General features: G+C 42.5%; 1 long non-coding RNA gene across 1 annotated transcript in view; it reads right to left on the bottom strand.

Moving 5' to 3' along the window:
- Window positions 1–1,423: 1,423 nt before the first annotated feature.
- LOC132344823 (uncharacterized) overlaps window positions 1,424–14,588 on the bottom strand; it is a 35,012-nt gene continuing 21,847 nt past the window's right edge. The window contains exon 3 of the long non-coding RNA XR_009493835.1: window positions 1,424–5,954. This is a non-coding gene — a long non-coding RNA (uncharacterized lncRNA). The remainder of the gene's footprint in view (window positions 5,955–14,588) is intronic.

Here is a 14,588-nt window from a genome sequence, read left to right as displayed (position 1 = left end):
CTAGGGAAGTCCCTTATTCTCTTTCTATAAATGAATTAAAATAATAACATGCACATGTATCCGAGTACAAATAATCATTTTTTTGATGTTTTACATAAGAAAATTAACAATGATTATTTCTGGATAGTGGAACTTCTCGTGTGGCAAAGATATTGTTGTGCCAGAAAAAAAGGCTCTCTGATTAAAAAAAAAAAAAAATAGGTCCTAATTTATAGTATTTGCTCATCTCCGTGGTATAAGTATTCCCATCATGACTGATTTCAAGCTGTCAGTGACTTCACAACAGGCTCACAATAATTTCTGAATAACAATCCATTCTCATGAGCTAGTAGAATCAGCTCTAACACATCAGTGGGTGAGAACATGCATTCTTTATAACTTCCATGATAGGTGAATTCACTGTATGGACTGAATCCCGTGGACAAAGGAGCCTGGCATGCTACTGTCCATAGGTTCCCAAAGAATTGGACGTGACTGAAGTGACTTAGCATGCACGTGGCTATGAAGAGATAATACTAACTATGTGTCCTGTGATGCTAGCACAGCTGAGCATTTCGGGTGTCCCAGGTGGCTCAGTGGGAAAAGAATCCACCTGCAATGCAGGAGACATAGGAGACATGGGTTCAATCCCTGGGCTGGGAAGATCCCCTGGAGGAGGGCATGACAACCCACTCCAGTATTCTTGCCTGGAGAATTCCTTGGTCAGAGGAGACCGGTGGGCTATAGCCCATAGGGTTGCAAAGAGTCAGATATGACCGAAGCAACTGAGTACATGAGCACGACAGTGTCTTAAAACTAACTGAGCTATTTTCTCTCAGAGTGGCTACTACAGCCAGATAATAGATAATTCTTGAATCTGCCCTAACTCTCCTACTGTCATTTATCAAAAGAATGTCTCCTTCCTGAATATAAAAGATTCAGTAGAAAAGAGCATTTATTTAGAAATCAAGAAACCTGCATTATCATCCTAACACAGATACTGTTGTGCAATAAAACCTTGAACAAATCATCTAATCTCTCTGGGCCTCCATGTCCTCATGGGTTTCTGAGGCCCTCTTTGGTTTTAAAAATCCTACAACTCTATTTTTTCTAGTGACCAAACCCTCTTAAAGAAGCTCATTGCTCTTGAGAATTCCTTAGACTCTCTGAAGAATTCCTGGGTCAGACAGAGAGAGGGAAGAGCCTCAGTGTAGACACCAGCAGGATAGCCCCAGACCCTGAGGCAGAAGCGGGAGGACCTGTCTCCAGCAGGCACAGGAAGGACCAGGCCCTCTGAGAGGTCCAGGGCTCAGGACCACAGCTGGGACCATCATCACATGTGTCCTACATCCGCACTGGCCAGTCCGGGAGGTCAGGGCTAAGGTCCCCAGCACCGTGGACACTGTTGATCCTTTCAGGGACAAGAGTGACTCCATCTTTGTATCTTCTTTGCTGCTGTTGTTGTTCAGTCACTAAGTCGTGTCCAACTATTTGCAGCCCTACGGACTACAGCACACTAGGCCTCCCTGTCCCTCACCATTTCCCAGAATTCGCCCAAGTTTGTGTCCACTGAATTGGTGATGTGATCCAACACTTTATCTTCCTCCAGAGACTGTTCTTTTGAATTTTTTAAAATATGTTTTTATTTATTCGGCTATACCAGGTCTTAGTTGCAGCATGCAGGACACAGTTTTCTGACCAGGGAGCTAACCTCGACCCCCTGCACTGGGAGTGCCGAGTCTTAGCCACTGGACCACCGGGGAAGTCCCCAAAGACTGGTTCTTAAGAAAGTTCCTCCAAAGAACACTCCTCCTACTCTAAAATCATCTTTGCCTCTATCTCTTCAAAACGTTCTTTCTTCAGGATCTTCCTCACTAGAGAGTTTGTATTTGTACAAAACTCAACAAAATATGAGCTTGGCTCTGAGTCACATAAAAATAAAATAGGAACACAGGAGGGATCCTTGTGACTCTTAGCAGACACACACACACACACACATACACACACACACACGTATACACATACATACACAGATACTATACCTAAAAGGGATGATATTATTACCATGGTCTCTAGAGGCAGAGCAGAGAGCTAACTCTAGCTTACAGAGAGATCAGAGAAGATTCAGACACTGGGGAAAGCCAACAGAAGCTTCATCAGCTGTAGTTTAAAATCTCATATTAGTTGACTCTTTCAAAAGCTTAAAAGCCATTCCCCTGAGGTTTGTGGGAGAAGCAAAACAGTGAAGGAAAGTAATTTTCTCTAAGAGCAAGGGCCTCACTCTGTCACTAGGATTGTTAGGGAGCATAAATCCCTAGCAATAATCACAAAACTCTTCATGTCACTTCTCAGAGCATAAAAGGCCTTTCAGCACATCATCTAATGTGATTTCCACAACAAGCTGGGAGTTATTGTTGTCATGGGAAAAGATGTGAGGAGGGGGCTCAGGAGGCCTGAGTGCAGGCCTGAACTCTGCCACTGATTCCCTGCCATGGGCTTCCCTGGTGGCTCAGCTGGTAAAGAATCTGCCTGCAATGTGGGAGACCTGGGTTTGATCCCTGGGTTGGGAAGATCCCCTGGAGAAGGGAAAGGCTGCCCACTCCAGTATTCTGGCCTGGAGAACTTCATAGACTGTACAGTCCATGCGATCACAAAGAGTCAGACACAGACGGAGTGGCTTTCACTGGTTACCTTGTGTCTTTTTTTTATTTTCATTGGAATAGAGTTGATGAACAATGTTGTGTTGATTTCAGGTGTACGCCAAACTGATACAGTTATACATATATATGTATCTATTCTTTTTCAAATTCCTTTCCCATTTAGATTATTACAGAATATTGAGTTCTCTGTGCTATACAGTAGGTCCTTATTGTTTATCTATTTTAAATATAGAAGTGTGTATATGTCAATCCCAAGTAAGTTAGTTATCCTCAGGGCATGTTTGGGCCTTCATTTCACAAATGACAAAACAGAAACTCACATGTGAAAAGTGACCTGTCCCTACCAATGGGTAGCAACAGGGACAGACTGGAAGGAATGAAGGCCTGAAGCAACACCTTCTTTGTTATGTGTGATTAACATGAAAATAATATCCAGAGGCCGAGATGGGTAGGGTGGGAAGAAGGGACCCCTGAGGCGAAGAACATAGGAAATCCATTATCAAATAATTAACATGAGTTATTTTTCTAAGAAATGACTGTGTAAATGCTAGTCCCAATGGAATCTATAAAGAGCAAAATGAGCAGATGACCATGACTCAGACATGTGACTACCCTTGAATTCCAAATCTGGGAGACAACTTTGAAGTTTCCAAAGAGTCATAGACCCTCCCCCGCCTGCCAGTCACAGCCACTCATCAAGAGTCTCATGAAAGGGCTCACGTAGGTGCATCCTCCAGTCGTTCTGGGCGCTCGACTAGTTGAGAACAATGGCCTAGACGTGTAGAGACCAGACAATAACTCCTTGTTTAAAGCAAACTCTTTTCACTTTTATCCTAAATATACTGCTTTTAAAGTTTCTAGTCATGCTTTCTAGTCCTGATGGAACAAGAAAAGGTGATTTTTATGCCAAGGTAATCACTTCCAGTAGTCATGTATGGATGTGAGGGTTGGACTGTGAAGAAGGCTGAGCGTTGAAGAATTGATGCTTTTGAACTGTGGTGTTGGAGAAGACTCTTGAGAGTCCCTTGGACTGCAAGGAGATCCAACCTGTCAATCCTAAAGGAAATCAACCCTGAATATTCATTGGAAGGAATGATGCTGAAATTGAAGCTCCTATACTTTGGCCACCTGATGTAAAGAGCCGACGCATTAGAAAAGATCCTAATGCTGGGAAAGATGGAGGGCAGGAAGAGAAGGGGGTTACAGAGGATGAGATGGTTGCGTGACATCACTGACTCAATAGACATGTGTTTGAGCAAACTCTGGGCGATAGTGAAGGACAGGAAAGCCTGGCCAGCTGCAGTCCATGGGACTGCAGAGTCAGACATGACTTAGCAACTGAACAAAAACAACCACTCTTCCTATCAAGAGATGTCAGTCACACCCTCCTCAGTCTTATTCTTTACAGCCTGAAGAGTCCTTAGCAGAAAAGTCATTCATCTGAACACTTGTCCTCTCAGGAGACCCGTTCCCCTGCTCCAACGTGCTGAAGCCTGGAGACAGGGCATTTTCGAAAAGAATAAGGAGGAAGGGAACCAGAGCAGTTTCACCCAGCCAGTCCCCAAGGACTCTGATAGCAGCTGAGATGGTAGAGGTGGGAATGAGCTGGGGCCGCTGCTGCACCCCTCCAGGGGGCACCATTCACATGACACCCCTTTATGGGGTGGGTGGTGCTGGTAAGCCTGTCTTTTTCCTTCCTGCTTTCCAGCTGCCATCTCCCTACCTTTGTTTTGTTTTTAATATTTATTTCTTTATTTATCTGGCAGTGTCAGGTCTTGGTTGCAGCACGCAGCATCTTCCATTGTGGGGCACAGACTCTCTAGTGGTGGCCCTCAAGGGCACCATCCTACCCTCTATGACAGCAGAGGTAGCACTAAGATATGATTTGGTGCTGGCTCAGGGGAGGAGAAACTGTTGATCTCAAGTCTCTCTGCGCTACCTTCCTATTGGTTTCTGTGTACAACCATGTTGTACTGGTTTAGCTTGTCTCCATTAACATGTAAAGAATGGTTTTTACGTACCTCAGAGATTCTGGTCCAACATGGTTTATGCACTGGGATAAGTAAAAAGGAAAATGCAGAGACTCATCTAGGCATTAAAAGAAAAGATGATTGTTTCACTTATGCAACATCATGGTCAAGTGATAACATGCAGAGTACACACTGGCAAAGGGGGAAGGTAAGTACATGTGTAGTCAGTGTGAGCCCGAAAGAACGGGAAGGGGTTGTATCAGTAAGAACCGCCTTCAGTCATAGTAGCAGAGATCCAAATACAGTGACTTATGCAAAACTAAGGGTTCATTATCTCACATAAAGAAATTAAAAGACAGAAGGCCCAGAAGTAATATTGTAGTTTCACAAAGTCATCAAGGACCAAGGTCTCCTCTAACTTATGAACCAACCATTCTTATTAGGTGACTTCTATTCTCAACGTCACAAGACCACAGATGAGATCTGACCACCATAATATGTTTTCAAAACTGAGGGGGAGGTGGAAAATACAAAAACTAAGAGCAAAAGAGCCCAGCATTCTGTCTCATTTCAAGAAACCTTCTCAGGAGTCCCACCCAACAAGTTTTGTTTAGGGCTCATTGGCCAGACTTAGTTACATAACCAAATGTAACTTCAAGGGAGGCTGAGAAACATGGTCACTTAGCTGCATGTACAGCACAACCTTGAATACATGGGAAAATAGGTATTACAGAAAGCAAGAGCTTTCCCATCAGTAGATAATCCATGTGAAGTCAGTAAGACAGTTTGGGTGATCTCATCAGACTGCAGAACATCAGTTCAGTTCAGTTCGGTTGCTCAGTCACGTCCGACTCTTTGCGACCCCACGAATTGCAGCATGCCAGGCCTCCCTGTCCATCACCAACTCCTGGAGTTCACTCAGACTGACATCCATCGAGTCAGTGATGCCATCCAGCCATCTCATCCTCTGTTGTCCCCTTCTCCTCCTGCCCCCAATCCCTCCCAGCATCAGAGTCTTTTCCAATGACTCAACTCTTCGCATGAGGTGGCCAAAGTACTGGAGTTTCAGCTTTAGCACCATTCCTTCCAAAGAACACCCAGGACTGATCTCCTTCAGAATGGACTGGTTGGATCTCCTTGCAGTCCAAGGGACTCTCAAGAGTCTTCTCCAACACCACAGTTCAAAAGCATCAATTCTTCGGTGCTCAGCTTTCTTCACAGTCCAACTCTCACATCCAAACATGACTACTGGAAAAACCGCCTTGACTAGACGGACCTTTGTTGGCAAAGTAATGTCTCTGCTTTTGAATATGCTATCTAGGTTGGTCTGGCAGATGTCAAATCCCTGAAACGGTGAAGAGAGAGTTTTAGTTAGTGTGAGCTTGGCAGGTCAGTGAGAAATGCACAGAGGTGTGAGATTAACAATGGGGTAGGTGTTATACAGTCTGTGTGGGCTCAGTGAGAGGGTGAGGGCCGTGCTCAGCTGGTGTGAGTTCAGATAGTTATAGTTAATGTCTGTTTGGCCTACACTGAGGAACCTTCACTAAAGCCTTCATTCCCATTTTGCAGCTGTTTGAGAGCATTGCTGCTGGTGCTGCTGCTAAGTTGCATCAGTCGTGTCCGACTCTGTGAGATCCCATAGACGGCAGCCCACCAGGCTCCTCCGTCCCTGGGATTCTCCAGGCAAGAACACTGAGTGGGTTGCCATTTCCTTCTCCAATGCATGAAAGTGAAAAGTGAAAATGAAGTCGCTCAGTCGTGTCTGACTCTTAGCGACCCCATGGACTGCAGCCTTCCAGGCTCCTCTATCCATGGAATTTTCCAGACAAGAGTACTGGAGTGGGGTGCCATTGCCTTCTCCGGTTTGAGAGCATTAGTCCATAACAATTCCTCAGCAAGATCAGAGAAAGGCGGGAAATACCTACGGTCCTATTGGAGGCCACACTTCCCCTTTGTCTGTGTCATGTTTTATAATCAGGGTCTGCCTTCCCTGGAACAGATGGTACATTGCCAGGTTCAGGTGGCCCTCTTGTCAGTTCCAAGCAGGCTCCCCTTTGCTGTTGTCCTTCTACAGCCAAGTCTCCTCAGGTTAGCAGGCTTCATACATCATAGCGGGCAGGTTTACACACCTCGACCCAAAGCCAGGACCGCTAACAAATTACCTTGACATGTTGATTGCTTGCCTTATCTCACCCCGGAGGCCTCCAGAGCCCTGCTTCACATCGTCAGAAACACTTCCAATTACTGCACTGGTTTATCAGGGGCTGTTTCTTGGTGTTCCTATTCCGCTCCCTATGACCTTGGTTGTCTGAGTGATGGATCCGTTGAGTTGTGGCTTCATCCCTCTTAGAATGGCCTCTACTTATCTCTGCCTCTGTTCCTTTAGAGTGTGTTTTATTGCCACACGGACTTGGCTTGTGGCCTCTGTTGCATCATCCAGCGCTAACTGTCATTCAGGCAACTCTAGAATGTGCATAGGTGGCCTCTGTAAAGAGAGAGTTCCAGAAACAGAACACCGAACATAATACTTTATCAGACTTCTCAAGTTACACAATAGGAGGAAATCTCTGCTTGGAATTTCAAAGGACAGCAGAGAATTTCAACATAAACCGGGAATAGTGCTATTTTTGATCCAGTCAGTGCCAGTTAGATGACGGGAAAGGACAATTCCATGTGTCATGGAATTGCCAAGCACTGTCTCAAATCCTTCCTGAGGTCCGAATTCCTGACCCCACCAACCCCTATGGCTCAGAAAGCAGCTACAAGTATGGGGTAAAGGATGACACTGTGGAAAACTAAGAGCCATGCCTAAAATTGCTTGATTTTGGCTAGAAATGTGGTTGATAACATGCCCTTAAAACGATAATGAGCTTTTTAAGAGATGATGTTGACTCGTCAACTTATCTGTCATGGTCAGTTATAATTTCAGAAACAAGCTTACTGTGAGTTCTTAAGAACAATGGTCTAAAAGAATTGATATTTGAGAGCCCATCCTACCCTTCACTTGCAAAAGCTTCTATATATTTCCAGAAAATGGAGAGAAATTAATCTTGGGTTTGTTTGCCCAAGAAATTACCCAAGGTTATGTGTACTTATATGGGGTCGCACAGAGTCGGACACGACTGAAGCGACTTAGCAGCAGCAGCAGCAGCACGTATACTTTAAACAAACCTGCAAGACAAAATGCCAGAGCTTTGTGGGGATCAGATAGTAAGTTTTGTTTCCCAACCAAGGACCTTGACTTGGGTTAGTTATTTTGGATGGTAAATTGTCCTTCCTTTAATAGTAGCCTATTGAGGTAAATTGGGATTTTACACAGTAAAGTTATTTCAAAAATCTAGGCTCTGTGCAGAAACTGAATTTTGTTCACTTTTAGAATGAGGAAGGAGCCATAGAAATTATCACCCATGAACTCTATCAAATATTCTGCAACACAGGAACATGTCTGGTCTTCTTTGGAGAGGTGGTCTGACCCCAATTTCAGGACACTGCAGGAATGCAATAAAACTTGAAATACTATGTTACAATTTATAGAGGCATAGCTAACTCAACAACTGGAAAGAATAACAACTATTGCCCCCTTGATTATAAAAGATTTCTTCTGTTTAAGCGTCCTTTGAACCCTTATAACATGTAAAAGCAACTCCATGATCAGAAAGACCTTGAGATCTGTGCCAGGTGCTAAATGATAATGTAAGGCTGTCAACTCGTTCCACAGTCCTTGTGTTTACCTGGCTGCTCAATGGGACTGAATCTCCCTATTGAGTCAGGTCTGGTGCTGATGAGAATCATCGGATCCCAGATCCAGGGTGGGAAGCCAGGGAGAAAACCAATCTAAGAATCACAGGTAGGGGCTGGGGATGGGACAAGTCAAAAGGGCTCAAGCCAAATGAACAGTCAGCAATCAGATACATATCAGGAGTCAAGATTAAGTATGAAGGTTAAAAACCAAGCCAGCAGTCAGGAATCAGGAAACCCCCAGGCACTGGAGTCAGGCAATACAAGTCAAAGGACCAGAAACCAAGTTAAATGTGTGACAGCGGACTAAGAGGCATCATCACAATGACGTTGAAGCTGCAGTACCAGCTGTTTTGGGGAAGACTCTTCTCCCAGTTTTGTGAGAGCAATCTAAGATGCGACCATTCTCAGTTGTAGAGATGGAAGCAGAGGGTCCATGTGAAAAGGAATGGAGTCAGATGACAGAAGTATAGTGTTTGGAGTCAGACTTCAAGACACATCATGACACCTCTGTGCACTGCCTGATGAAGGTCAGAACTTGAAGCCAGTAATTAGCCACCTATGTTGTATCAGGATTTGGCAGCACACTGGCCAGCAATAGCCATTAGGGGTCGGGGGGAAAATGGAAATTGAGGAATTTCACATTGATACTTGCCCAGCTCCCTGTCAGTTCTATTTTCCCATTTTCTGGCAACCTTCCCTGCTGGTTTTAAGTAACAAGCAATTCCAAGCTCCCCATCTGTGTTCCAAACCCTTCCTTGGATGGATGGTACTTAAATTTCTCCATTTCCTCAAAGCTTTCCAAGTTTAAAAAAAATGCTCTTTTAAGGTATAGATGATCTTATTTGCAAAACAGAAATAGAGACACAGACATAGAGAATAAATGTAAAGACACCAAGAGGGGAAGGGGAGATAGGATGAATTGGGAGATTGTGATTGGCATATATACATTATTGAAAATACGCATAAAATTGATAACTGCTGTGTAGCTCAGGAAACCCAACTCAGTATTCCGTGATGACCTAAATGGGAAGGAAATCCAAAAAGGAGGGGATATATAGATATATATGTATGTCTGATTCATTTTCTGTACAGCAGAAACTAATACAACATTGTAAAGCAACTACACTCCAACAAAAAATTATTTAAAAAAACACACGGTGAGATTTCACCTCACATTTGTCAGGAGGGCTACCATAAAAGCAAAACAAAAGCAGACAGGGGCTGGGATGGGCAAGGAGAAGCTGGAATCCTTATACAATGTGGTAGTAATAAAAAACTGCCTGCCTGCTATGAAAAACAGCATGGTGGTTTCTCAGAAAATTAAAAATATCATTTAAAATGCTCTTTTAAAACAAAATTTGGAAGGCATATCACAGATGCTAAGAGGAAAGCAGGTGTGTCAAAGTACTCCAACTGAAATATAAATGATGAATTTGCTCAGTGCTCCTAAAGGTAAGATAATTTGAGGGAAGAATAATTAATACAAAAGAACCTCTAGAGCTCTGTCCCTAGCACTCTAGATGAATAGGGGTTTTGAAAAAATCCTGTCTCTCTTCTCAAGAAATTACTTAAGCATATGACTTGAATTACAGTCTTTTTTAAATGTTGGATTTGCTTCACAATAAAAAGAAATCCTTATTAATCGAGACTTCTAAGAAGTGTTTGAAAGTGATAACTAATTCATCTCCCTTATCTCACTTTTTCATCAGATACATCCTAGGAATAAACACAGATAATTTTAATGATTTTCCAAAAATGATACTTGACCATTTAAAAAAAAAAGTTCAGACATTTCTGTTTTCTAGGACAAGACAGAAATTCTTACAGAGGCTGCACTCCACAGTGTAAAAAGTATAAACTCAGTATTGCCTTGGCAAATCCCTCCTGAACCCTGGTCTCCATCTCCTTACAGATATAATAATACATACTTTGCAGAATTGTTGTGAAGATTCAAAATAATGCATGTGAAGGATCTGGCAGAGAACCTGCATATCACAGGTGTTGCAGAAATAGTAGTGATTGTTAATATTAGCTCACTTATCTAAGAGTGCCCAATTATCTTTCATTGTAAACACATTTCTACCTGGTGAAAAGGAGAGAGCATGTAGCAGGAAGTGCATTTGGGTGTAGTAGCAGAAATTCCAGTAAAATACAGAAAACTAGATAACAATCCCAGCTTTGTCATCAGTTACCTGTGTAAATCTTTGCAAGACATTGAACTTATCTGGGCCTCAGATTCCACATCTGAAAAATGAAGGATTTGAACTCCATCATAGCTGTGGTCCCTTCCGGATCTGAGGGGCCTCTGTCCATAACTGATTACCTTCCCAGGCAGAGAGAAGGCTGGCAAAAAGATATCCCCAGATGATCAAATGTTGGCCCAAGGGACCTCTGCATCCACTCTTCCCAACCTTGCCTCTCATCCTCAGACCTTGCTCAAACACACAAATGGACTTAGATTCCAAAGACCAGATGTAAATCTTTTCCACTGATACATGTTCACCCCAAGATTTAGGATAATTTGCTTAAATTCTCTGGGTCTCAGTGAAAGAGTGATATAAACCTCATTGAGTTTGGGGGAGGATTACATGAGATACTATATATGAAAATGATTTATAGGCTGTATGTGCATGCTAAGTCACTTCAGTTGTGTCCGACTCTTTGCAACCCTATGGACTGTAGCCTGCCAGGCTCCTCTGTCTATGGGATTCTCCAGGCAAGATTAACTGCAGTGGGTTGGTATGCCCTCCTCCAGGGGATCTTCCCAACTCAGGGATCAAACCTACATCTCTTACATCTCCTACATTAGTAGATGGGTTCTTTACCACTAGCGCCACCTGGGAGGTCCTATAGGCTGGTGAAGTTTCATACAAAGTTAATACAGCAGCTGTGATTGTTGGTTGGTTTAGCACCTTTGGGAAAGCATCTCAAGAAGTTGGATTCTAAGTTAGAACTCTTATGAGTCATCCACCTATTCTGGTATCCTGTTGGGGTTTTACAGACCCAGAAGAATGCAACAGAATGGCAAATTAAATTTTGCTGTAATCTGATATTGACTTTGGTTTTCCCAATCAAGAAAGGAGGTTTGTTTAGACTTTCACTTACAGGCAAGTGGCAGGATCTTGTTTTAATTGTCTGGAAAGTTTTCAATCTATTAGTGATTTCCTACCCATGTGACCTGGGATTTCCCTATTTGCAGAGGCAATTGTGGAATTTCAGAAGAGCACCTATTACCAATTGTAACAAATTGAAATCTAGAAATAAGAAGTTCTGTCCCTGCAGAGTTGTACTCTCTAGCTTTGCTGGGTTTATTTCCATGGAATAACAGGCTCCTATGATCACAGGAGGCTGCAAGAAACGCAAGGCAGTCTAAGAAGAAGGTTGACCATGTTTTGGGGTTCCTCGCAAGTGTCCTGAAATGCCCCTGCTTTCAGGGCTGAGCAGTGCTGTAGAATCTCTTCCAGTATTTTCTCTGCGATTCTGAAGTCTAAAAGCAATTTGTTGCTAAAAGGTTTTAAGGAGTTTACCTCAGAACACAGTCCCAAGTGTTGAGTTTTCTAAGCAATCAGCTACATGGAAACTTTAATCAGCATTTGTCTCTCTCCCTGGGTCAATACCACCCACATGTGCAGGACACATGTGCACACACCCCTGGACAAGGCTGATCCCCTAAACAGAAGAGTAAGCAAGTACTCACACAGCATAATTTGAGATGTGTCACAGCCCCCTTCCAAAAATATCTTCCCCACCAAATGCCACGGAGCCTAGAATTCCCAGCATTGAACTTACTGCTGCTAGTCTGCTCCATCATCCACCCCATCCTCTCTCCAGTGTCTGCACATGTGAATCCCATCTGTCCTTCGAGGACTGGCTCAGAATCACTCTTTCATGAAAACTTCCATTACCCTCCACTTGGAAGCAATCTCTCATTCCTCTGAAAGTTTAATTCTACTTATTTATGATATACAGTGGATCCTTGAACAACATGAGTTTGAACTGCATGTCCACTTGTACATGAATTTTTTTCAGTAGGAAATACTACATGATTCACGGTTGGTTAAATTCATGAATGCAGAACTGCAGATAGAAGGAATCATATACATGGAGGACCATGTATAAGGAACCATGTGTATAAATTGCAAGTGGATTTTTTGACTGTGCAGAATCAGCAACCCCACCCCCCTGTTGTTCAAGGGTCAACTATATATTGCCTTTTTTTTTTTTTGGTTGTACTGTATGACTTGAGGGATCTTAGTTCCCCAATCAGGGGTCAAACCTGTGCCCCCTGAAGTGAAAGTGTGGAGTCCTAACCACTGGAATTCTCCAACTGTATACTCCTTTATGTTTAAAGACATGCATCAGCCCCACCAGGCACAATCTTGAGAGTCAATCCCTTGGCAAGATCTTACTTATCTTTTACCACCATCCCACCCCCAGTGTAAAGAACAAACCTCTGACCAATGGGTGCCACGTGGGTGAATAGATGGTATGACACAGCTTCAACTGGGGTAAGATTTTGCTACTCACTAGCTCTGTATCTCTCAGTAGTTATTTTACTTCTCAGGGCCTATTTCCTTCCTATAAGATAAGGCCATTTGAGAGTCACAAAATTCCAGCATTCTACCAGCCATCATTATCAATCTACTGGATGATCTGTAGCTCTCACATTGATTCAGCAAAGGCCCAACATTACTTTCACTCAGTTTTTGAAGAGGTTGGATAAGAGGCTGCATTGGGGGGGTTAAAAAGAAAACTTGGTAAAGGGAATAATAGGGTGAGGCTAAAGGAAAAATACAATCCTTTTTTATTACAAAAAGTGGGTCATGAATTCAACTTTGAGCTTCCTAGCAACCAAAGCAAAAAGTAAGAGATTGTAGTTGTTCAAGAAAGTACAGCTCTCCCTGATACTAAGATCTATGAGAAACTAATGTCATAGGCTTTGTCCTCAAAACAACCCAACAATGAATACACAAGGGAGTTTAATAGACCTGCTTTCTGCTGCATCATTGCCTACGAGACTGTTGCAGTTATCTCACTGAGCAACAACCTTAAAACGATAGTGATCATTTATTACAGACTCACTGGGGACTGACTGGAGTCAGCTAAGCAGTTCTCTAAGCTGGGGCTGGAACAGCTGGTCCTCTTCAGATATCTGTAGGTGGTCTCTCCACGTGACTTCAGGATGGCAGTGTGAGAGCAGCCAGAGTCCTTATGTGGGAGCTCAGGCTGAGACAGAGAGCCAGGCAGGCTGTCTTTCATAAACTAGCCTCAGAAGTCACGCAGCATCACTTCCTCCACATTCTATTCTCCAGAAGCAAGTCACTAAAGTAGGCCCACATTCAAAGGAAGGGTAATTTGTCTCTATACTTTGATGGACGAGTGTCCAAGAATATGAAAACATGTTTTAAAGCCACCTATATAAATGATAAAATAGAAATTTGCAATTCAACAATGCTATTCTATTGAAAGCAAAAGGACAGTCAGATTTGATACAGGGATAAAATCTAGGATATCTAAGATATCTGCCCAAGATGTTAGTCTCTAGCCTATGAGGCTATTTAAATTTATTTGCTTATTTTAGTAGGCCACTAAGTTTACTTTGAATTTTTTATTTTTCTCAAAATATATATATATGAAAGTTGAAATAGAAAGCAAAAGCTAAGGAACAATGCATCTAAGAAGTGTTAAATCATTTCTGAAATCAGTTACCCAAGACATTTGGTGTAATTTTACTCTTGTCAATTTCAGCTGTGATTAATGAGAAACAAATTATTTGTAAATGCTGATTGTAGTACTTCCTTCAGAGGATTATTATGAGGATTAGTTGAGATAGAGCAGAGCCTGGCACATAATAAATTTTTTGTTTCCCTCAGTTTTAATTTTTTGTTGTTCCTCTTAGGGTATTTTTTTAAATTGAAGTATAGTTGATTTTAACTTTTATTCGGCCATGCCACATGGCTTGTGGGATCTTAGTTCCCCAAGAAGAGATTGAACCTGCACCCTCGGTGGCAGTAATCCAACCACTGGACCACCAGAGAATTCCTGAAGTATAGCTGATTTTAAATTTAAATTAATTGGAATTAAACTTAAAGTTGTAAATGCCTTTCTTCAGTCTTGACAATCATATTTTAAATGTTTAATAGCCACACAAGGCTAGTGACTATTATATTGTACAACACAATTATAGAACTTTTCCATAATTGCAGAAAGTTCTATTGGACAGTATCAATCTAGAATA

This window comes from Bos taurus, chromosome 3 (assembly GCF_002263795.3).
Source record: "Bos taurus isolate L1 Dominette 01449 registration number 42190680 breed Hereford chromosome 3, ARS-UCD2.0, whole genome shotgun sequence".
Taxonomy (NCBI): Eukaryota; Metazoa; Chordata; class Mammalia; order Artiodactyla; family Bovidae; genus Bos; species Bos taurus.
The sequence above is the reverse complement of the archived record's forward strand: the minus strand, read 5'-3'. Positions and strand labels throughout refer to the sequence as shown.